Below are 26,051 nucleotides of genomic sequence, written 5' to 3'. Positions count from 1 at the left end.
GGACCCAGCTCACTAAGATTCAGAGAAAGCTGGCTTTTACCCCAGGAAATCCTCTAACGATGGGTAGCATAGTATATATCAGAGGCAGGATTCAAACCCAGGCCCTCTGACTTTGGAGCCAGTACTTACTCTACTTTACCACAGTGCCTCCCTATTTGTGAGGTCATTTAGATGCTATTACTAATTATTATTTCTCATCATGAGAGACAGCATTGCATGCCCTCCTCTCTTAATAAGATTAGAGAATTGGAGGAGAGGAATAAAGAAAATGAAGGTGTTCAAAAATGAAAACTGAAAAAAACTGTGGGGGAAAACATCTCGGAACTATCTCCAAGCCTAAGAATTGCATTTCACAGGGAAATGTTTTCCATCTGTCCTCCGAGCAAAACCAACTAATTTGGTGACCTCAAAGTAGATTTAAGTTAGATATTTTGTATCTCTTTGTGAGTTTGCCATATCTCCTCAGCTTGAGAGTCAGTTACTCGAGGGCAGAGAAGTATTCATTAGGGGACATCCCTAGATTAAACTAGAATTTGTATCCTTTTATGGCACTTACCAGTTGTATTACCAAGGGCAAGTCGCCTAATGTCTCTAAACCTTAGCTTCCTCCTCTATAAAATAAGGATCTGTTATTGTTTAATTGTTTTCAGTCACATCCAACTCTTTGTGGTCCCATTTTGTGTTTTCCTGGCAGAGATACTGGAATAGTTTGCCATTTGCTTCTCCAGCTCATTTTACAGATGAGAAAACTGAGGCAAACAGAATTAAGGGACTCACCCAGGGTCACACAGCTAGTAAGTATCTGATGTCGGATTCAAACTCATGAAGAAGTCTTCCTAATTCCAGGCCTGGCACTCTATGCACCATGGCGCCAAATTGTACTTGTACTAGAAACAGTACAGTATGGCTGATAGTGTATTAGACTTGGCATTGGCAAGATCTGGATGTGAATACTCATATAATATCTGTGTGACCTTGGGCACATCACTGAACCCGTCTGGGCCTCATTTTCCTCATCTACAAAATGAGTGGACTAGATGATCTTCAAGGTCCTTCTAATTTTAAATTTCTGAATCTCTAACTGCCTGTCTCCACAGGTCTGTTATTAAGAAAGCAATTTATAAGTCTGTAAGTTTATAGGGTAATTAGTTCAATGCCCTGCACAAAGTAGGAGCACAATAAAAATATGTGTTAAATATAACTTCCTAATAGCAAGTTATCCAGTGTTAGAATGGGTTATCCTTAGAAGTCATGAGACATACTTACTTAAAAATAGAACAGATTCATATCTCTGTTTTATAATTTATTCAGTCTTGCCCTAAAGCAGAGGGATGAATTATATGACATTTGAGAAGTCTTTGGAAACTTAGATCTCATCAGAAGTCCTCACTAGATGGACACTCTCAGGTGTTTTGTGGTGAGGATTCTTTTTCTAGCCTGAATTGGACTAAACTACTGAGTTCCCCTCCAACTGAGTTCCCTTCCAACTATGATTCTCTGGTTCCATAGCCCTTACCACTGCCAGTTTCCTTCCATTCCTTTTAGTGTTCTCAACCCTGGGTTTTCTTACATCCTATGCAAATGCTTCGTTTTTCATTATCCTAGACAGGGCATTTCTGGGATGAAACAATCCAACTGATTAACTTCATGCAAGTGCCCTGTCTAGGAAAGGAAGCGAAGATGGAGTCCCTAGACAGATGAAACATAGCACTATCGGGGCCTTTTTACTTCTGAAATCCCTGAGACATCTTCTCATTTGTCCCGTTCACAGAATGGGCCTCTTCCAAAAAAGCCTGAAACTCGGTTTTAATAACCCACAGAATTCTGCAGTTTGAGGGGAAACCTGCAAAGGTTTTGAGATTCTGCCAGTCTCCAGCAGGTTTTTATTGGCTGTTGGATATGTTTGAAAATTTTTACTTGCTGTTCAGTTTAATATGTGGAGAGAAGTTTCTAAAATGACCTGCCTTGGGCCTCACAGCATTACCTAGAATGAAAATGTAAAACCCTGCAACAGAGTAAAAGACGAAAGAGAAAGGAAGATGGTAGAGGAGACTCCAGAGATTCTTAATAAACCCTCTCCATGACCCATTATACAAATTTTGGAAGAAAATACTTTTTTTTTCCTTCTCACCTTGGATTTTAAAAGAGTGGGTAAGGGACTCTGCACCTTGTTTCTCTTTATACCTATCATTCTATGCATGTGAACTTTGCTAAGTCTGTGGTTTTCTAATCCCCTGAGGCACTGGCACGTGTTCACAAAATGTACATACACACAAACACATATACACAAGCAAACACACTGATTTTTAAAGGAAATACATAATATGTAAGTTATCAAAAAATCACCTATTCTTTTCATCATCCTTTGACCTTCAGGATGCATCAGGATGGGTTTTCCCAGTTCTACAAACTTCTTTTCTCCTTTTGAGGAATTTCAATATAGTCCCTATGTGCAAAAATGGGGCATATTAGGAGTTCAGTGTGTAAGGAAATGCAGTAATCTGAGTTGTCTCAGATTGTACCCCAAAGGTCACATGTGAAAAGACATTTAAGGAAACTGTGATAAGGTATTGACTGGGAAGATTAAATGGCCTGATCTGATACATATCAGCAAGATGTGATTCAAAGGGCCAAGGCCTCATTTTGGTAAACCAAATTGAAAGGAAAAGAAGCTTACTTTAAATCCTCTTTCTCCAGGCAAGTTGGTTTCCATAGCCACAGGGACCTCGGCCAGCTGGTTTGGCTAATGACTGCTAGGGGGGCCAGCAAAATGGTCCTTGGCTTCCTCCCCCAGTGACTGGGGGATGATCTGGAACACCTCTTTGGAAGCCTCAGTCAGACTGTGGTGATAGAGTTCATCCAAGAAGGAGCTTCTGTTCAGATGTATGTAAGGTTATTTTACTCAGCTCTTTGGCTTAGGACAGGCATCAGAAAAGGGGAAAGGTAACATTCCCAATTTGGGAAATAGCATTAAGTTGATGAATTTGTCCTTATGTGAAGAGCTGGGAGAGAGGAGGAACTCAGATCCAGAGTTCTTTCGAGGCCAGCCTGAAACAGATACACCTCAGGGTTCCCAACTCTATCTTAGAGGTTTTCATATCTGTCTTGAGTCTAGCAGAAATAAGTTGTTTTGGTCATAGAAAGAAGTTTGACAAAATGCATCTAAGACAAGCAACCCATTATGGAGTTTCAGATCAATTATTTTTAAGATAAACACAGGGGTGAAAGAGAGACCCCAGAACTCTTTGTAGGGTGAGACCTTGGAACATCACCTCTCTGGAGGATAGAGGTCCTGAGATGGCCGTCTGATCATTTTCTATTTTAATTATTTATTCCTGGTAACTAGGTGCTAGGCTCTGTTGTCCCTATCATTCTATAGAGTGCTTTAAGTGTTTTCCACACCCTTTAAATTTTGGTGCCCTGGCAAAAATCCCTGATCCCTTCACCCTAGTTACACCTCTGGTCCTCTGATATCCCAAGTTTATTCATAGTTCCCCTGATCTAATCCCTTCCATCATACCATGACCCAAATCAATTCTTAAAGTTCTCCTTTTCACACCATTTCTGTTTCTCAATGCTAATACCACAAAGAGAAACAGTGGCACCAACACTGACCCACCTGTCATAGATGTTTTAGCAACACTCACATGCACAGCAAATGGCAAAGAAGGTGAAAACAATCCCTTTGTCCCTGTTTAAAAATCTGTGTTCAGGGACAAAAGAAATAAAACATGGGAAGAAAAAAGAGAATTTTCTCCCAAAAATGTATATAACGGAGGCAGGAAGGAGATCTGTTTAAAAAAAAAAATCTCTGGAGTTGTGAGACCAGTCAAGATAGTAGAGTAGGAGGAAAACAATATAGCCCAACTTCTCTGATAACTACACAATGATTTCAGGCTAACGCCAGACCAAGTAGGGAACAGAAATCTAAGAAGAAACCATAGTAGGTCATCTTTCCTGCCCAAGATCACAAACTTGACCCACAGGCAAGTAGGAAATGTAGAATAGGGTGGGCTGGGATCATGGAATTAGACCCTAGGTGTAGAACAGGGGGAAGTGAAATCTCAGACTCAGGCTGGGTGAAAGGAGCCATAGCCCTGTCACTCAAACGCTGTGATGGGTGGGTTGATTGAAAATGATTGAGGAAACAAAGTGTCGTTTCCAAACATATCAATTTATTAAACAATACATACCAATTGCATAACAAATTGGGACCAGGCCTCTTCAGCTGGGCACTGGACCCCAAATACATGGGTAGACACATTTGTATGCATTAAAACAATTAACAGGATATAAACCAGGATAGAAGATTGGGTGATCAGAGGGTAGTGTGTTAGGAACATCAAGAAAGTCCATTTGACTGGACGGTCAAAGGCACAGGAATAGGTAACATGCAATAAGGCTGGAAAATATAGTATAGGATAATATAGTATAGGATTATAGTATACAATAGCATAGGACCAGGTTGTGAAGCATTTTATAAGCCAAACAGGAACTTACAGCTGATACCAAAGGTAATGGGGAGCCCTGGCATTTATTGAGTGGAAGGGTTTATATGGTCATACCAGAGCATTAGAAAAATCACTGACAATTGTGTGGAAGATAGATTGGAGTGGAAAGATAACTAACTGCACAGGTCAAAAACAAATAACCTTTTAGTCTCTCTGTGATTAAGCAATAAAGAAAACTTCATGGAACATTCTGTTGTTATTTAGTCGTATTCAGTGCTGTTCAACTCTTCATGACCCCTTCTTGGGATTTTCTTGGCAAAGATACTGGAGTGGTTTGCCATTTCCTTCTCCATTTGACAGATAAGGAAAATGAGACAGACAGGATGAAGTGATTTGTCCAGGGTCACACAGCTAGTAAATGTCTGAGGCAGGTTTTGAACACTGATCTTCCTGACTCCAGCTCCTGCACTCTTTCCAAGGAGGCACCTAACCGCCCTGAACATGGAACAAAGTCCATGGAACAAAAGACTCTGAAATTTTGTAAAAACAAAAATTAATATGTTTTATCATGCTCCTATTGTTAGGGAACATTTGGTATTATTATATAAATCACTTCTAAGCAGTGTTGTATAAACATCCGGAATGTGTATTCCTATTGCATTTTTCAAACCAGCAATGGAAAAGAGATAAGATCCTACTCTGGGCTGCAAACAAACTCTAACACTAGCAGTTTTTCATTCAGGCTAGTTCTCTCACACACTCAGTTTTGAACATTAAGAATTATATTACTAGCTACACTGCAAGTGAATAACCAAACTGCAGTGCATTTGATATAGAACTGTGAAAGTTTATGTTTGAATTCTGGAAACTAAATTGTCAGAGTTTATCTTTAATACAAGTTGTTCACTTGTATTAAAACTTTCACATTTAAGTCACATTTATTCTTTCATTTTCCAAAAGAACAATATCGCTAATTTTCAGTGATGATAAATATATCCAAAGTTTGAAACTTTTTATGTTTTCGGGACCCAGAAGTATAGATGAACCAAACAAAAAAAGGTCAATTTTCTATTCCTGAATCTCAAGAAGTATGAAACATTTAACTTGTATGTTTATCAACAATCTTCAGACAGGAGCAGCTTAACTGTAGCACTTGCAAGAGACAAAATTCCAAGTGTTTAGGAGTTTTATTTTACAATTCAGGAGGGAAATGTTAACATCCTCAAAGTTTAAGATAAGTCTGACATTACAGTTATTTCATCTCATATGCTTGGATTCCAAGAATTCCCCTTCGGAAAGAAAGAGGACAAAAGGACGGAAAGGAAGAAAATAAAGGGAGAAGAAAAGAAAAGCAGTCATTTCATTTTTGCAAATTAAATGTTTCTGTATGTTCTAAAGTCTCTGATTTTGAAAATTGTACTGATTAAACTGCCAGCTTTTGAAAGTTTTTTCCCACTATATTTAGTGCAATAGGAAGTATTAGCATGATTTTCACTTGTTCACTGAGTACTTCCAGCTTACTAGGGGTGGTGTCTTCTCTTTGATCACCACACCATTTTGGATTTAGATGAAAGCAAAGGATAAAATAAAGTTCTATTTTTCTATGGTGTAATATTTTAAGAGGTATCAAAAGAGACTGTCTCCATACAATCACCTTGGATATTCCCATCTTCCTAAAAGCTCATGAGATGGACTGAAAGGTAAACTACACAAAGAGAATTTAGAAAAATAGTGAATATAAAATTAGAAGGTACTAAATTGAATTGATAAACTATAAAATTATGAAATGGAGCAGGCATGCCCATTCTTTGGGGACTCACCAGGAAAGACTAAGATGGCAGCAGGTCAAGATGACTACGGTCACACTTTAATAAACCACAGAGGACATAGGGATAATGGCACAGAAAATACAGAGACAAGCTGCAAAAGGAGGCACAGAGACAAATAGTATGGGGATAGAGTGGGATGGTGAAGGAAGACAGGTAGCAGTTAAGGTAGAGATCAGGAAGGGAAAAGCACAGAAGGTAACAAAACGATGCATTAGAGTTGGGAACACACAGCAGCATGGAATGAAATGAAGCTGGCAGACTGATGGGGGAAGAGGAAGCAAAGGAATTTGGGGTGTCATTTTTAAAAGATTTTTTTTGAGAAACAGACTTTCTTGGGAAAACTGTTTTATATGCAAAACATCATAAATATGTACTCATATTATTTTAAATATAAATATATTTTATACATACTTTATAAATATATTGTTTTATACAAAAATATTTTATATGTAGGGATTGTTAACCTGGGGGGGACATGGGCACATAAGAAATTCATGCATAAGATTATAGGGGGTTCATGAACTTCGAAGTGAAAATGTCTTCATTTTAAATTAACCTTTGGATGGAATTGAGCAAGCCTTCCTATTAGGACATTTAAAGAACATTATTCTGAGAAGGGATTCATAGGTTCACCAGACAAGTTCAGAAGTCCAGCATTATAAAGAAAGTTTTATGAGGAATGAGTCTGGAGATTTATAAGAACTATGGCTTGAGAGATACTACAGAAGACAGAGCAAAAACATAGAATAACTTCCTTTCCTGACTGATTATTTTTAACTTTAATCTTGAGAAGATAAAACAAAATTCTTAAGAATTTCTTGAGACTTTACAAAATACTGAGTGAGCTGAAGGTGGGACTGTCTCCAGAAGTAAGGAAGCCTCATTTGCAGTTAAAGCAACAGGAGACTCTGGCTATGATCATTCTCACAGCTAAAACATTACAACCAAGTATTTCTGTTGTTACTTATTACATTGTTACCAAATTACATAGTCGGTAGCCTTAATATTTATTTAATTCTAGGTCATTAGCCTCTTTCATAATTCTGAGCCATATTTTTCCAAATACATTTTGCCATCTTCCCCTGTGATCTCACTTTGAAGTCATTATATACTGAAAAATATTTTTGTCATCCTCTCCTGTGATCTCATATTGAATATCAAGTTGTCTTAATATTCAGGACACAGTACTGAATTCCATTCAAGGTATTTTGAATATAATACACAGAATATCAAGGCATGTGCTAGCATGGTTTAGGAGATCTTCTCAGGCTCTTCACAGAATTCTTCTACACCTTCATCCACAAGGACAGATGCAGGACATGTTCTGTTGCTGTCATTGAAGTCCCGTCTGACTCTTCGTGATCCCATTTAGGGTTTTTTGGCAACGGTAATGGAGTGGTTTACCATTCCTTTTGTAAACTGCAATTATCTTTATGATAGACTTCTTACTCATGCTCACATATCTGATGAAATTATATTTCTTGTTACCTTTGGGTGCCCACTAAAAACTCTGCCAACTCCTTTATTTGCTTCTACGAAGAGAACCTATCAGTTATCCTTCCCTTTAACTGCAACTTTTATTAAGTGTTCTGAAAAGGCCGGAAGAGAGAAAGAGAATTCCAGAAACCAGCACAATACTAAAAAAAAAAAAAAAAAGGAAAAGCATTCACAAAATTTATTTTTAAAAGAAATAAAATTAATTAATTCATGTTTATAGACAAAAAGTCTTTGGCACCCTCTGCCCCTTTTAGTCACTCTGACATCATCACAGCACACAGAAGAAGCAGATGGAGAACCCAGCAGGACTCAGGGAGACGTTTCACTTTTCTTTGATTCTTGGCTCACCAGGTCCAAAGAATTCATTGCCTAGTGGGTGACGTTCTGCTTAGAACAGATACAGTCTATCATTAAGAACATACTGAAAGCTATTCCAGCTTAGTAGAATCATCACAGACTATGAAAATCTCTCCATACCTTGATGAGGCATTAAAATGAGACTTTTGTGGAAGACGCTACTTGCCACAGCATAAATGCAGCCCAATTATTATATTACTGTGGAATGTTCATTCATTCTTTGAAAAAGCATTTATTAAGTACCAGCTATGTTCTGGGAACTGGGGGATGGAAGGAGAAGGAACAGCATTTATTAAGTGCCTACTATGTGGCAGGCCAATGATGTAATTTACCATTTATCCATACCTCTTCACCTACTGAAACTTTTGTCCATCCCATACTATAAAATAGGGATTCTTAACCTGGGATTGGTGATCTTGGGATTTTTTAAAATATTTTGATAATTGTATTTCAATATAATGTACTTTCTTTGTAATTCTATGTATTTTATTTTACGAATTTAAAAGAAGACCATAGGTTTCAATAGGGTACCAGACAAAAGTCATGACAACAACATCTAATGGTGACATTAAGGCAATGATAACTTTGTAGATAATACCCAATACCTCAAAAAGAAAATAGTTGAGATTTTCTTATCAACTATAAATATCACCAAATTTCATTATTTTAAAATTAATACCTTAGTAATTTAATGATGACAATAGTAATAACTAATAATAAAATGGCACTTGACAGTTTAGAAAGTTGTGAACTGTAAATTCATGGAATTGGTCCAATATGAGGTAAAATGTCAAGGTGGAGTTTTAGTGTGAGTTTTTTTTAAAAAAGCAATAATATCAATCTCTCCCTTGAAGATTTTATAGTTAATATGAATTTATATCTATGACCTGCTTCTCAAAGCATAATTTAAACTACCTATCCCCTTTCATTGCTCAGAACAACCAGGCACTGTAGCTGCAGTTCCCCAAATTTAAAGCATTAAAGTGAGATTGGTCTTTGAATTTTTAAATGATTTGCAGTAAAAATATCAGTTTGAGATTAAGTCAATAAAATTAATCATTCATGACCCTGAAGGCGGAAGGGGTGAGGGTAGGAGGGAGTGGGAGGAAATTGGAAAACACTACAAAATTTAAAGCTGCCAGGAGAGAAGGGACTGGGGGAATTACTGTTAATTCACCCTGGCCAAATTCAAATACAAGCTGTTCTTTGTAATTCAACTTGGGGTGTCGTTTTCTTGTCACTATCTGCAAATGTAACCAAGAAATACGGTCAAATCAACCGGCATATGTGCAGACGCAGTTTGATATAAGGGAAAGAATACAGGACTGGAGAGGGTCAGTAAACCTGGGTTCAGTGTGAGAGCTAACACTTCTTACCTGTGTCACTGCACAAGTCATTTGTCCTTGCACCTTGGTTTCTCCACCTGTAAAATGAAAATAATTATGCTGCACTGTTTCACTTTGTTGTGAGAAATGTGTTTTATAACCTTTAAAGTCCTATATGAACGTTATTATGCATGTCTCTTTTAATTTTATTTTATTTTATTTTGTAAGAGAGAGGTGTTGACCTGTGAGTTCATCTCCCAATACGGAACGGCAACTTAACAGCCATTCTAAGACAAAGTCTTAGAAAATTTCCTGAAGTATTTAATATTTTGTGATTTCCTCCCCTACCTATCTACAACTCTACTTGGTCTGAACTCCAGGGAACCTGATGCCCCTCCCAGGATTGGCTAATTATCATTCTGTTTGACTCAAATACTCAGCACCTTTCAACACCCTCAGCCTCCCTTCCCCTCTGATTGGAGAGAGGATGGGCCACTCAACCCCACCCAAAGCCCTTTATAAGGGACTGGACATGGACGTTGCACCTCACTCAGTTTTTCATCTTTACCTCTGCTGGGGGATACAAGAGCCTGGTGCCTTCCACCAAGCCCTAACCAATCCCCCCTCACCCCTCACTCCTGTCCTAAATTACAATGCCAGTGGATGATTTTTGTCTTGTCCTTCACAATCTGTGATCTAATCACTCTCTATGAGTACGATCAGCTCTAACCCACAGTCTTCCACAGGACACATCCTTCTGGTCCTCTTAAAGATGGAAACTTATGTAAAGAATGGGAGGTGTAAATGGGGAATGACAGAACATGCCCCTGCTGCTGCTGCTGCAGCTCTGCCCCCTCCCTCATATCCCCATCCCCACTGCAGTTGCTCTCCCCAAGGCTGACTTTCTGTAGCACTTATAGTCCAAGCTGTTACATTTCATTTGCTACGGTATTCCAGCTGGTGTTCTCCATCGCCAAAGTATGTATCATCTCTCCAATTTAAGCACTCACCAACATTTGTCCACTGAATAAATCCAATCTTTCCACAAACTCATATTAAAGCCCGACAACACTCCAGGAACTAGGACGGTAATAAAGAAACAAGGGCAGCACACAAAAAGTACAAAAACAGTCCCTATCCGCAGAGAGCTTATGTTTGTTCCTGCGTGATCAAATAAATACAAGGTAGATGTAAGTTAAACTGTGGGTGGGAGGCACTAGCTATGTGAATAGCAGAAAGATGAGGAAAGAAAGGTCTCATGTGAGGAAAGGGGAGGAAAGAGAAGGGAAAAGAAGGGAATAAGCATTTATGCATTGCCTGCTGTATGCCAGGCACTGTGCTAAGTGCTTGATATCATTTCCTCTTCACAACAACCTTAAGAAGTAGGTACTGTTATTATCTTCATTTTACAGCTGAGGAAACTGAGGCAAGCAGGGTTAAGTGACTTACCCAAGGTCACTCAGTTACTAAGTGTCTGAGGCAAGGGATGGATACAAGGACCCAGAATGTCCTGTATGATGAAGAGGAAGTAGGTCACTTTGACGGGGGCTCAGAGAGTGTGGAAGGAAGTAACAATACAATAAGCCTGGAAAGAGAGAATGGAGCCAGATTTTAAAAGCTTTAAATGCCAGAAGGAGAAGCTTGTATTTTTTTTCCTATAAGCAAAAGAGAGAGCTTTTTGAGCAGCGAATGAATGAATAATAAATGCTCAATAAATATACCTGCTCTGACTCCATGACTCTAAAGACAGCACATACTTTTGCTCCCAGCTTAGTTCAACATCTCTTGCTCTGGAAAGTGTTTACCCTGTACCATGACATATAAGTGAGTCTTTCACGATCTTCTAAAAACCCTGCAAATTGATGTGAACTTCAACTGTGAGTGTTCCAGCCGCTGAGCCCACCTCACTTGGCGCTAAGCTGTGACAGTGACAGTGACAGCAGCAGGTTTCCCTTCCCTACTGTCACAGAGGACAGACCACATTCAACAAATATTTCCTGAGCAATCACCATGGGCAAAGTGCCGAGCCAGGCTGCTGCTTAAGCCAGTCTATAATGGATAAAAAAGGCTGCTGCTGCTGCCGCCGCCGCCGCTGCTGCTGCTGCTGCTGCTCATGGCCCTAAAAAAAATAGCTTTCTGTACTCTGAAGCTAAATGAACATGTTTGAAATGAAAGTTCATTCACTAAAAATATATTAATTAAATCAATCAATAATCCAAATGTACTTATTACATGATTATGAGCTTCAGGCAGGAATATATTTTGATTTTCTTTGTATCCCCAAGATTTTTAGCACAGTGCCTGGCCCATAAAAGGTGCTTACTATTTATTGATTATTGATCACCTATTTTATATGAGCTAGGCACTATGTTAGGCTCTGCAGGTATAAAGATAAAAATGAAATAGACCCTGTCCTAAAGGTCCTTACATTCTCCAGCACCTACTATGCGCACAGTACCGTGCCAGGTGCTGTTGAGAAGACAAGTAAATTACCTGGCCCTTGATTTCAAGGTGCTTACTATATTGTTGGGGAAGGAAGATGTACACATGTAGAAAGATAAATGATAGGAAACACAACAATATCGGGGATGTCAAAAGGCAGTACATGATGAGAAAATGAATGATATAAATACTATTTGGAGTCAAGAAAAGGAAAGATCAGTGTTTACAAGCTGAGGAGGACTTCATGAAAAGCATTTCACAATTTAGAGGCAGCATGGGAGTTGGATTCCAGTTCTGACTCTGCTACTTAGCACCTGCCCCAGTGACCCTGGACAGGTCATTTTACTCCCTAGGCCTCAGTTTCATTTGTAAAGTGAGGAAACTGGATTAGATGACCTCTGCGTTCCCTTGCTGTTCTAAATCTATAATTCTATGAAAAGTGAAGTGTATGAGTGACAGCCAGGTGGCAAACAAATAGATGTGGAATCAAGAGGACCTGAGTTCAAATCAGGCCTCAGACACTTAGGAGCTGTGTGACCCTGGACAAGTCACTTAACCCCAATTGCCTCAAAAAAAAAAAAAAAGGTATGAGCATAACACAGGTTTCTTTGGGCATGCCCAGTTCTCCTTACATAGAGACATCATTGAGGGGTCCTTGGAGTATGCCCAACATGGAGCCTACTGTTTCCCCTGCCACATGGGTAGAGGTAGTTTCCTTTAATTGGCTGCCTGTGTCTTTAAAACTAGTGAGATTGAGCTAGTCGATCCTTTTCACACCATTTTCTTTTGGCTGTACTCTTTTTCAACAAACTCTGATCTGATATCATAAACTGAACTCATGAGAGGGGAAAGATTTCCTTCCCTTGCCCCTCTCTTTCACTAGGGCTCTTAAAAAGTAGGTCTAGGGGTGTTCGTTTCTATTCTGTATTGTTTGTCCTACTTAGTTTCAGGGGCCAGAGGGCATCTTCACAGAATTCAAGCCATGGAAACCTTGTAGCCAGGATTGCAGGAAGGAAGCACAGGCAGACTGTCAAGGAAGCCAGGGTGCCTAGGACTTAAGCCCAAGGGGGATTTTAAATTTGCAACTGGAACTGTGCTCTACAAAAACCAAGCTAAACTATGAACCTAATTATCTTTCCCTCCTTAGAGCCTGAGGTGGTGCCTCCCACACGTTGAAGGAGTAGGTTTGAGTATTTCGAATATATCTGCTGTTGTGTAAAAGCTAGTCTGACTGAATGAACTGGGGTACAGGTGATCCCTCCTACAACTGAGGGAACACTATCAATAGGGGCTGAAGCCAAAGACAGAAAACTTATTTACGACCACCACCCCATATCACCTTAAGGGTAATGGAGAACCCTGGAGGTAATTATCTTAACTACTTGGCCTTCTAGGTATTGAGAACCATGGTAGTCAGTCTAGACTCTCTGGTCTAATTCTGGTATTCTCTCTCTTTTTCTTTCTCTCTCTCTCTCTCTCACATATATGTGTGTATGTATGTATATATATGTATATATGGAAGTATGGGCATATGGATGTATGTGTACACATACACACACACACACATATACACACCCACAATCCAAACCATTCCTCAAAAAATAAGTGAGCAAATCAATATTTGAACAAAAAGGAGAATTGCAATGTATTCACAACCACATGAAGATTGCTCTACATAACTAATAATAAGAGAAATGCAAATTTGAAAAAGTCCTGATCTTTCACCTCACACCCTGCCAATTGACAAAGATGACAAAAAATGGTAATAGTCAATGTCAGAGCGGTTGTGAGAAGATACACACATTAATGCATTATTGGTGGAGTTGTAAATCAGTACAAACATTTTGGAAAGCAAAGAAATCATGCAAATTAAGTAGCCAAAATGTCCACAATCTTTGGCCCAGAGATTCTACTATTGGGCTTGTACCCCAAGCGTCCCATTAATAAAAAGAAAATCTATCTATCTATCATGTTGGTCAAATGACCTCTAATATCTCTTTAGGTTCTAAAGGTTTGTTCCTACAATTCTACTTTGTAGGCTGATGGAAAAAGGAGTCACTCAAACAGAAAACAGACATTTATTTCTACTCTGTAACAGTATCGGTGACTTGATTTTAAAAATATAAAACTAGTTTTCAGTTCACTCTCATGGATAAGTAAGGTTTCTCTTTGAAAAGGCATTAAAATACTAATAGATAAATGGTCAAAGGACATGAACAGTCAGTTCTCAAAGAAAGAAAGTCAAGCTGTGAAAAACCCAATGAAAAAAATGGTTCAAATCATTAATATTTAGATAAACACAGATCAAAACAACTCTGAAATTCTATTCCACAAGTGACAGATTGGTAAAAATGACAAAAAGGTAAATGACCTTTTTTTTTGGAGAAGTTTCAGGGAAGCAAGCACATTAATATACTGTGGGTAGACCTGTGAATTGAACCAGTCATACTGGAAAACAATTTGGAATGATAACCCTAAAGTCACTAAACTGTGCATACTTTTGAGCCACCTATACCACTGCTAGGCCCATATGCCAGAGAGATGAAAGAAAGATGTATGGGATTCATACATACAAAAAATATTTCTAGCAGTTCTGTCTGTAGTAAGAAAGAACCAGAAACTGGAAAGAGGATTTGAATTAAAACATAAGTATTTTTGTGTACAATCACTGAGGAGATTTGTTTTTCCCTGATTATTCATATCTATTTTAAGAAATTTAGGGGTATCTTCCATTTTTATGGGGGTATAGGAGGGAGAGAAAATAAATTTCTGTCAGTTTTTTAAATAGAAGTGGGGGTACTACAGATGTGGAATGGGGCGTGCATTTTTACATGAAGTTACTGTATTATTAACTTTACTTTTATATTATTTTACTCTGTTACAAAGTGGGAGCTATCTGTAAATGTATGTAATATTAAAAATAAAATACATCAATAGAAGTATGTTATTGTTAAGTTGTTGTTCAGTCATATGTGATAGACATACAAGTATGTGTCTGTGTATATGCATGTGTATATTTGTTGTTCAATTGTTTCATATATTCAGTCACATCCAAATCTTCATGACCCTATTTGGGGTTTTCTTGGCCAAGAAACTAGAATGGTTTGCTATTTCCTTCTCCAGCTCATTTTTACAGATGAGGAAACTGAGGCAAACAGAATTAAGTGACTTGCCCAGGGTCGCACAGTGAGTAAGTGCCTGAGGCCAGATTTGAATTCTTGATGAGGAGTCTTCCTCAATCCAGACCCAGTGCTCTATCCACTGAACCATCTAGTGACTCCCATCAATAAAAGTACAAGCGGCCAAAAAAAGGAAATGGTTGAACAATTTTATTAATATAATGAAGTATTATTTCACTATAAGAAATGACAAAGGGAATAGTTTCAAAGAAAGATTTGCATAAACTGATGCAAAATCAAATAAACAGAACTGAGAATAGCAACGTACAAAGACCTAAGAACTCTGATCAATGCAATCCACAGTTCCAGAGGACAAATGATGAAGCATGTTACCCGCCTCCTGTCAGAGAGATGATGAACTTAAGGCGAAGAATACATTTTTGGGCATGGTCAACATGGCAAAATGTTTTGCTTGGCTATGAACATTTCTTACAAGGTCTTCGATGAGAAGGAGAGGAAATAGGAAGAAGAGATAAGAAAGACACTAACAGGGTTGACCTCCAAAAAGGAAAGAAAAGTCATGGAAACATTGTTAAATGACGGAAGAGAGCTGAAGTGAGTTCAGAAGGAAGCACAGACAAGCAGAAAAGCTTGAAAATTATAGGTTGAATTTATCATATGCTTGAAAGGAAAATCAAGCTGTACATAGAGATTTACAGTTTCATTTACAATCCTCATTTTCTGTTCTACTTTGTATGTGGAGATATTAATTTTATTTGGTATTTAAGTTCAGAATTTTTAAAATTTAAAAATTAATCAAAAGAAAGGAAAAAGAAAATATTAATATTATTACTAATTTCTGTTATTTTTTATATTTAAAAAAATTATACACTGTATATGTTCTGTTTTTTAAAAAATCAATTATAAAGTAAAGCCCATCTATCATTTTCAATTTTACTCTCTCTGAAATTTATCATTAGAAAGAAATCATCAAAACTTCCCACTTAGGAGTACCCAGATCTTGCTGAATTTTCCTATAAATTATATTGTTGTATATATTTTTCAAAGAAAATAATGATGATTGCTTTACAGAAAACCAAGGTAAAACCTTTCATACCACGCTTGGAAAGCTGGGGAGCTTGTGGTGGTTGCCACAGTTATTTGCAGAGCCCACAATATCATTTAAATACATTAGAAGCATTCCCTCCTTGAGGACCATGTACCCTCTTAAGTGCCTCATACCAACACCACTTGGCTACCTTGCTGTCCTGTATTCTCCACTCCCAAAGGATTTGGGCATAGTTTCATACTACTAAACTGGTAGAGTCCCAAAAACCTAATGATCAGTAACCAATCAGTCAATGAATAATCATTTTTTAAGAGCCTACTATATGCCATGTGATGTAGTGGATAGAGAGCCTTGCCTGGAGTCAGAAAGACTCATCTTCCTGAGTTCAAATCCAGTCTCAGACACTTACTACCTGTGTGACCCTGGACAAGTCACTCAACCCTGTTTGCCTCAGTTTCCTCATCTCTAAAATGATATGGAAAAGGAAATGGCAAACCACTCCAATATTTTGCACAAAAAAAAAAAAACTTCAAATGGGGTCACAAAAAATTGGATGCTATTAAACAATAAACAATGTTCTAGGTACTGTGCTAAGTCCTGAGGATACAAAGAAAACGAAAAGGCAGTCATGCTCTCAAGGATCTTACAGCCTTTGGAGGGAGACAACATGCACACAACTGTGTACCCATAAGATGTATAAGGAGAAACTGGAGATAATCAACAGAAGGAAGACCCTGGCATTAAGGATGATGGAAAAGACTTCTTGTAGAAGTAGAATTTTATCTGGGAAGTGAATGGAACCCAAAGAGCTAAGAGGCTAAGATGACGAGAAAGTTTAAGGCATGGGGACAGCAAGTGAAAATAGGAGATGAAGTGTCATGTTCAAGAAACAGCAAGGAGGCAGAGTGTGTGAAGGGAGGGGTGGGGATGTAAAGTGTAAGAAGCTTAGAAAGGTAGGAAGGGACTAGTTTGAGTGGACTTTATAAGCCAAGCAGGGGATTTTATATTTGATCCTAGAGGCAATAGGGAGCCACTGAAGTTTAGTGAATTAGATCTTCCCTACCAACCACCCTGCATTAAAATCCTATCACTATGCCTTACTGCAGCATAGAGTTGACACAGATCTCAAAGGCTATATCAGCAGAGCATAAGCTATGATGAGTCCTACCAAGAGGGAAAGAATTGAAGAATGAGCCCAGGAACAGATTATGTGTTTGTTTTCCAAGGACCAGCCTAGCTAAGTTTTCCTTGCAAATGTTCCCTCTCCCACACATGTCCCTCATCTACACATTTTCCCTCTCCTACCATTAATTGGTAAATAAAGTTTTCTCTCTATTTCCCATGTTTACATGATAGTCTCTATATCCTAGTTGCAGATACAATTATTGGAGCAAACTTTAAGGGGCTTTAAATGGCACATAAATGTGAAGATGTATTTGTCAATTCAGGAATTTGCCAGTTTATGAATCTTCAAAAAAGTGTGCACTAGTGTGTGTGTGAGGACCAGAGGGGTGGGGGAGGAAAAATTTTCCTTGTCAGTTACCTAGCCTCCTGTTTAATTTAAATGCCTTTTTTAAGGATGTGTCCTCTAGTTTGTTCTAGTAAAAAGAAATACCAGTGGGGGCTCACAAATCATGGCTTTGAATAACTTAAACTGACTCAAATGTGCCTTGAACTTGCTTTCAAAAGTCCTCAAATGAAGTGGTCATGCTTCACACTTTAGGCTCATAAGATTCAAAGATGGAAAGTATTTTAGACTTCATTGAGCTCAATTCCCACAGTTTGCAGAGGAAGAAACCAAGGGCCTAGAGAAATGAAGTGATTTACCCAAGGTCACACAACCAGGAAGTAGCAGAGCCAAGATTTGAAACTCAGGTCCTCTAACTCCAAAGACAGCACTCTTTCCATACCACCCCACTGACTTTAACATTATTTCAAACAAGGATAAGGACTCATTCAGAAAGCAGATAATCAGAACTTATAATGGTGTTCTCAGAATGGACAGAAACTTAACATTCAGGCACCTAGTATATAGTGAGCTGAAGTACAAGTGAGGAGGACAGAAGAAACATTTTAAGGATCTACTGAACCATAGCCTCAAGTCATTTGGCATAGCTGTGGATGGTTGGCAAACCAAATGCAACCCACAAACCAACCTGGCACACAGCTATGGAGAATAGAATTGTTCTCTTTGAGAAAAAATTTAGGCAAAAAAATTAAAGTCAGAATTTGGACATAGTGACAGGCTCTTTAAATTGTGGCCAGTTCCATCTTAGAAAAGGAAGGATTCAGGCACGAAGAATTGGTTGAGTGTTTGGTTCAGCTTACCCAAACCTAAACTGGTGAGCAGAGTTTCCTTTCTATCTGCCATGTCCACAAGACAGTCTCCAGATCTTGGCATCAGATATGACTATTAGAGTAACTTCCAAGGGGGTTTAAGTGAGACATGAATGGGAAAACATAATTGCCAGTGGTGATGGATGATGCCCTGAATGGAGGATAAATGCAAAGAGGCTCTCTATAGATGTTGAGGTCTTTCATATGTTATTCATTGTGCATGGCACACGTCTACAGCAAGACAAATTGTGGTCAGATTTAACTCAGAGAAGGAAGAATTCAGAGACATGGAAAATTGTCTAAGTATTTGAATCAGGTCATACCAGGCTGAACTGGTGAGTTGAAATTCCTTTCCATTTGGGTTGAAGGATCTCATAGAATTCTTTAAAGAATGCTTTCCCTTCCTCATCCTCTGTAACAGATGTTCGTACATAAACTGCCAACATCCTCACGGTAGGCTTTATTCACAACAAACTCAGGAAATATATGTTATTATTAACCTCATTTTACAGATGAGAAGACTGAGCCTAAGATAGGCTAAGCAATTTGCCCAAGGCCACACAACTGATATGTGTCTGAGGCAAACTTTGAACTCAGGTCTTCATGACTCCAGGTCTAGCACTGTGCAGTATGCCACCACCTGGCGGCATCCTTTTTTTATATTATGGACCCTTTTGGTAGACTGGTGAAGTCTATGGACTCCTAAGAATATTGTTTGTAAATGTATAGAAAAAATACATAGACTGCAAAGGAAACCAAAGGCTAGTGAAAATAAAGAGGTAACTATTCCCCCTCCAGACTGAAATCCATGACTAAGAACAGCTGCTCCTGGAAAACATCATCCTGTTGACTGTTGGACTCTAATCTCACATTTAGAGTACTAACAGTTAAACGGATATGTATAGCTATTTTTTAAAGTGTTCATTGGACATTAAATGTATGGCACAATGAATGGATAGACAGCTAGCCTGGAAGACACATAGTGCCTGGTCAATAAGCTCTCTGTGCTCTAGGCTGTTCTTTATCTAAGTACAACTACAAGTTGAGGAATAGATACCCCACATGGACAGAGGGAGTTTACTTACTTGGGAATTCCCTATACCATCAAATCTAGTCCCTGCCCCAATTTTTAAATATAGTAGGTGCTAAATAAATGCTTAGTGAATGAATCAGAATCACCTTCAGTAGTTTCATCCTCTCAACTAAAAAAATAACTGTTATCTTAAGACAAGACAGTCATTGAAAAGTTCTTTGAAAATAGTCAATAATACAATAACACATTATTATGCTCCTTTTTAAAGTACACAAGCTTCTCTGTCAGGAATCTTACACTTCTAGATAAAAATTTGATCTTGTTTTTAATTTCTTAAAGAGCACTATACCCATTTTGTGATGGACCAAATTTTTTAAAACGTGATTTTTTTAAAAAATTAGGGACTTATATTAAGAAAGAGTAAATATTTTTTAAAACTTTGAGCACTAATTAAATCAGATAGAAAAAAATGTGCTTATCCTTAAATAACATTATATTTTCCCTCATAAGGAAAAATATCTGTGAATAATCAAAGATGGAGGAGAGTAATAAAGAAATGGTTTTTCATTAGTTCTAAAAGTTGTGATCTCACAGCTACATTTCTATATAGCAATCATTCTTCAAGACTAGAATCCATTTAGGAGGATTGTTTCACACAAACAAGATACAAATGTATATTGACTGTCCATATTTTCATTTCATTCCCAAAAGGTAGGGATGACCCAAATCCAAGGGTGTATGTTTCAATGGATCCATTTGATCTCATGGTATTCACTCAATGTGTACTGATCACAAAGCATCTATACTTGTGCATCATGTATCATTTCATCCATACCCTCCTACAAATACTCCATAGTGGAGTATCTTTCAACATGCTCAAAGTACAATTCCATGGGTACTAGGGCAGCATTTGAATTGTGCATCTGTTATCGTTTCAGCCTACCTTGATTCAAATCATCAAACATTTTTGTGTGCCTATTATTTATAAAGTTTTATCCTTCTCTGCTAAGGATACCAAGACAAACACAAAATAGCTCCTTCCCTCAAAGACATTACATTACCTCCTTTTCTGATCCATCGAAAAATTCAGATTATATTTGTTACCAAGCAATTCTTCCCATTGCTCATTTCACTGTCAACTCACTACAATTTTGAGCAGAGAATTTTGCTTTTCTGTGCCTCAGTTTCCCAGCTATAAATGAGAATGATACTTGTCAATTCTCTTTTAGGATGTTTAAAGGATAAATAAAGTACTGTGATGTCTAACAAAATGAAAGTCTACGAAAGAAATCACTAGGTCTGAGTCCAACATGTTGCTAATTATCCCCAGCTTTTTATCTAATATAATCTTGGTGAAAGACATACTTTACATGTAAATATTTAAAAGTATCATTTTCATCATTATAATTAATAAATATTTATTGAGTGCCTGCAGGGTGTATGGCAGTACACTGAGCACAGATCTTACATCAAATAGGAAAAGATTCACACTGCAAAGAAATAGAAAGACCTGGAGCAAAGCACAGAAGCTAGAAATAAGACAGTTCATCCTAGAGGAGAAAAATCCAAAGATAGACAGAATTAGTGACAACTAAATTGCTGCGTTGAATTACATTTTTTTAAATGAACCATCAATTTATTAAAATTTCTCTACATTAAATTATCAATTAAATTGAGTTGCACATATTTGTAGGTTTTGTTTTTCTTTGTTATTTTTCAACAATGAGCAATATTAAACATCACTGCAACTAATTAAGCATGATATGGTGGATAGAAAACTGGCTGTAAACCTGGGTTCAAGTCCTGTCTCTGACACATACTGGTTTGTGACCCTGGTCAAGTCTTCTAAACCTCTCAATAGCCTAAGCAATTAAATAAGGTGCAACCTGCACTGGTGGAGGGAGTTAACTCACCTGGAATCACAGACCCAGTCACCATCACTAAATAAACTTGCTTTGCGGTTTTATATTTACATAAATAGATCTCAGAACATAAAATGACATAACTTTTCAGTTTCTCTCTCTAAGTCTCCCTCAGTATTCTTTATCTGCACATTCATTCCAATTCACTTTTCCTCTCATATGGTCTGGGTGAGGGTGTACTCTGCCTTTCTGGTAACTAAATTACTTTTTCCAATTGCCATTCCTTCACATTTTTGCCTTCAGACTTGTTATATTCAGGAATACAATTCCAATGCCCATTGATTGGCCCACAGGTTCAGAAATGGCTAACATCTTCCAACACATTCCTTTCTAGAATTTTGTGGATCAAAATCAGCTGTTCTCCATAGCCCATAAGCCTCCTGCCCAAGGGACCTTCCATATTAATAAAATTTCAATATCCTTTAGGTCTCCTCTATCTGCCCACTAAGTATTTTCTGTTTGGAATTCTGGACTTGGCTTCCCACATTGAGAATTCTTATACCCCATCTGTCGAGATTCAGTCAAGACAGGAAATAGCATGTTGCAGGGGAATTAAGCCAAGCCCTCAGTGTCAGGGGCTCTAAACCTCATTCTTCATTTGATGCATTTTATGACCCTGTGAAAGTTGCTTTACCCATGGAAATCTTTTTCTCATCCAATAAATGGAAGAACTAACGCTAACTGCTTTGATCATGAGGCTATTGCAAAGGAGAGGAAAATGATCATTGTAAAGGACTTATCAAAATACAAAGGACTATAGAAATATTTCATAATAAGGGGATTGTCTTTATGACTAACCATAACAACATGCTATGAGAGACCTTGTGGATTTGGAGTTAGAGGTTCAAATCCTGACCCTGGTACGTACTAGCTAAATAGTGCCTTCATTTCCCACTGCTGGACATTTCTCTATCATGTCCCCAGGAACCCTTTCATCCTGCAACATCACATCAGACCTGGAACTCATGCCTTGTCAGGATCCTCTGTGTCTGAGATCCTTTTTGATTGGAGGGCAGAATGGAGATAACAACATACACACACACACACACACACACACACACATACACACACACACTGCCTTCCTCCCCTCCCTTTTCAGCTTCCTTTTGCATGTTTTCTTCCCCCTTAAGATTATAAACTCTTTGAGGGTAGGGACAATCTTTTGCCTTTCTTTACGTCAGCAGTAAATGTTTATTGACTCTGATCTTAGGCATATCCCTTTCCCTTTCCAGACCGTGGTTGTTCACCTGTAAAATGGGAAAAGTGAATCAAACTAGGTAAGTTTAAGTGACCCTTCTAGCTGTAAATCGATCAGCCTATGATTCTAAGTACCGAGTCTCTGGGAAATGGTTCCCATTTGGAAACAGAAAGCTCCTTACCAGGAGGGATTGTTTCCATTTTTGTATTTTCACACCCAAGGCCTGGTATACAGTAAACATTTAATAAACGCATGTCGGTTGACTGAGGAAAGAGGAAATAGAAGGGAGGACAGGGATAAAAGTTCTAATCCCAGACCCCAATCCCTAGGAAAAAGCAGAGGAGGGACCCTGGGAGTCCTGGAAGGGGTTCAAACTCGTTCCCACCACTACCCCAGGTCCAGCCAATAGTGCCACACTCATAGCTAACAGGAGGCTGAGGAGAACAGCTTAGGGTCTTTTTATCCTGCCCTGGGTCAAAGTAGTAATCCAGGCTCCAATGGGCTGGGTACCATAAGGAGTTGTATCATGGCTAAGGTCACGGTCACGATGTCTAAGCGGCCGCAATGACTTGCAACTCTTTCTCCCCTCACCACTGGTCACACCCCGGGTGGAGGCCCCTGCACACAGCCACAAACTCCTGCGGAGCTGAGAGTCCAAAGGAGAAGTTAGCAAGGAATTTAGGAAGGAACCAAAATGGAGTGCAGCCCTCGCCGATGCAGCCAGGGTAGCCGTCCTGTCCTCAGCAGCTCCGGCCGCTTTTCTAGGCCGGGGGAATGCATCAAGGTCCAGTAGAGCAGGTGCCAGCAGATGGCAGCAGGAGACCACGGGAGGATGCAGCAGCATGCCCACGCCTGCCTTGTCTCTACCTGTGGTCACGCAGCGTGCGCCGGGAGGACCACCTGCCTCATCTCCATCGCGCTGCTGCTCATTCGCAGCGGCAACCAGCAGTCGTGATGACAATAATGACGACATGAACCACAGCCGGCATTTACCGAGCGCTGAAAGCCTCTCAAAGAGCATTACATCCATCCTTAATTCTGTGTTTCTTGGTTTATTCAACGGCTGCTGTCCCCACAATTGTTCTACACCAGAGATGGGGGGATGGGGGGCGGGAGGCAGAGAGGGAGAGATTGCTCCACCCATGATTGTTCCACACACGCATACACTCCCAGGGTTGTAGAAGCTGGCTCAGGTGGTAAAGATATCGATTTGAAGGCTTTCATTATTATTTTGTTGGCAATCAACCGTCCAAAAAATGCCATTTTGTGCGCGCATCAAACTTGGAGGTTAACACTGGAGACCGTGTGTGATCTGAGCCCACCGGCGGTGCACCTTACAGTTTAGCAAAATCAGCTCGATAAACAATGGGTAAGCAACTCGTAGATCGAATTTCGTTAGCAGAGACCAACTGGTCAGTCCTGCATTCTTTCACCCTATGAGGGTTTGAGGTTGGAGTACTGTTTGTGTCTTGGTAGATTTTTCCTGATTCCAGGAATTAATTGTTTCTGAGGCATAATATTTTGAAAAGATTATGCGTTTGTTTTTAATATGTTTGTGGGTTAGAATGTTTAACTAAAAAGTAATAATAATTTGGAAGAAGTCAAAGGAAGCAAGCCTCAGGGTAGCGATCTCGTGAAGCTTCCGCCTACATTCATTGTGCGGGCTGCTACTATCTCCAACAAAAGGCTTCTCTGGCTTTGGGACTGCCACTGGCTGGTGTCTGGTCTGCCTCACTGTGCTGCATTCAAATCTGCTGGAGAAAAGAGTTCAGAACAGCCATCTCCTCTTTGTTGTGGAAAAAAATGAAACTGATTAGAAAGACAGTACTACCGAGACGTTAAAAATGTGATTGACACTTAGATTACAGATCAAGCTGTCCTTAAAAGAAAATGAGGGGGGAATGGAGAGAGGGTGGTTAGAGACAGCACTGGGAATGATGTCCAGGGCTGGATTAGTTCAGTCAGGCATTGAACACTTATTAAATGCCAGACACCGTGTTAAACGGCAGGGATTAATTGCCAGTAAAGAATCATTATCCCTGTGATCTTTCCAAATATGAGAGTCTTAAAAAGGATTTTTAAAAAATCTTTTTGTAAAAATAAATAAATAAAATTCCTTCAGTTACTTTAAAAAAAAAATCTTTTCATCATCTTGATTTCCAAGTCACTTTCATCTCACCATTTCACAAAATCCCAAGATCCCAGAAAGTCCTCCCGAACCCCAAGAGCCATCCTTTGTGACAAAGAAGGACAATGTAAATAACCAAATGTATCAACTAAGTCTGATGGCAATATTCCAAACCCACAGTCCCCCTTTTCCATAAAGGGGAAGAGGTCCATTTCCTCCTCTCTTCTCTGGGGACAAACTTAATCATTATAATTAAACAGCATTCAGTTTCAATTTTATTGTTGTTGTTGTTGTTTCTATTTATATCATCATAGTCATTGTGTACTTTGTTTTCTGGTTCTTCATTTTGTATCAGTTCATTTATGTGTGACACCCTCTCTCAGCTGCTTCATCCAATTTGCACTCAGTGGAACTGGGTTCCCAGAGGGCAGCTACTAGCTCAGGTTCTAGACTAGGGTACTCTTCAGAAGATTGCCTCTTCTATTATCGCCACTCTCTCACTTATCATTTGTCTTTAACATAATTGGTCTGTAATATAATAATATTCTAGGGTGAGAACAAGCAGAGCCTCCATGATGTACTTATGGAAGGATATAGACAACAGTCACAAAAGATAAGAAGACATGGGTAGATTACAATCTGTAATACTCCGTATGAATTTTTGGGGGAGATACTCAAAATTTGCGCATCCTACATTTTACTTTGTGCTGTCTCAATTCTGCTTTGCTCATATAACACAGCACCGTTTCTGATGTGGGCACATCATGCTGAGCGGTCCTGTGCCAGTGTCTCCCATTTGGCACAGTCAAATCCAAAGTTCTTGAGAGAGACCTTGAGAGTGTCCTTGTATCGCTTCTTCTGACCACCATGTGATTGCCTGCCCCATGTGAATTCTCCATAAAATAGTATTTTTGGAAAGCGTGTATTTTGCATTCGAACAACATGGCCAGCCCATCAGAGTTGCACTCTCTGAAGCATAGTTTGAATGCTTGGCAGTTCACTCGAGCAAGGACTTCAGTGTCTGGTACCTTATCCTGCCAGGTGATCCTCAGAATCTTCCTAAGACAGTTCAAATGGAAGCGATTTGGTTTCTTGGCATGGCGCTGGTAAACCATCCATGTTTCACAGGCATACAACAATGAGGTCAGCACAACAGCTCTGTAGTCCTTCAGTTTGGTAGTCAGTCTAATACCTCTTCTTTCCCAAACTTTTCTTCAGAGTCTCCCAAACACTGAGTTAGCTCTGGCAACGCATGCATCAACTTCATTGTCAATGTGTCCATCCCTGGAAAGTACACTACTAAGGTAAGTGAACTTATCCACAGCATTCAAAACTTCTCCATTT

The 26,051-nt window shown here is 39.0% G+C and overlaps 2 long non-coding RNA genes across 6 annotated transcripts in view; both read right to left on the bottom strand.

Moving 5' to 3' along the window:
- Positions 1–26,051, bottom strand: part of LOC140530921 (uncharacterized) — a 466,876-nt gene that overhangs the window by 398,578 nt on the left and 42,247 nt on the right. The gene's annotated exons all lie outside the window — the stretch shown is intronic.
- LOC140532722 (uncharacterized) lies at positions 1,764–11,400 on the bottom strand. 2 transcript variants are annotated; one of them, XR_011976645.1, is made up of 3 exons: positions 9,511–11,400; positions 8,036–8,161; positions 1,764–7,917 (listed from the first exon to the last, which is right to left on the bottom strand). It is a non-coding gene; the product is annotated as an uncharacterized lncRNA (long non-coding RNA). The 2 variants fall into 2 exon arrangements; XR_011976646.1 differs by having other exon boundaries at positions 1,764–4,981; positions 9,511–11,399.

This window comes from Notamacropus eugenii, chromosome 3 (genome assembly GCF_028372415.1).
Source record: "Notamacropus eugenii isolate mMacEug1 chromosome 3, mMacEug1.pri_v2, whole genome shotgun sequence".
Taxonomy (NCBI): domain Eukaryota; kingdom Metazoa; phylum Chordata; class Mammalia; order Diprotodontia; family Macropodidae; genus Notamacropus; species Notamacropus eugenii.
The sequence above is the reverse complement of the archived record's forward strand: the minus strand, read 5'-3'. Positions and strand labels throughout refer to the sequence as shown.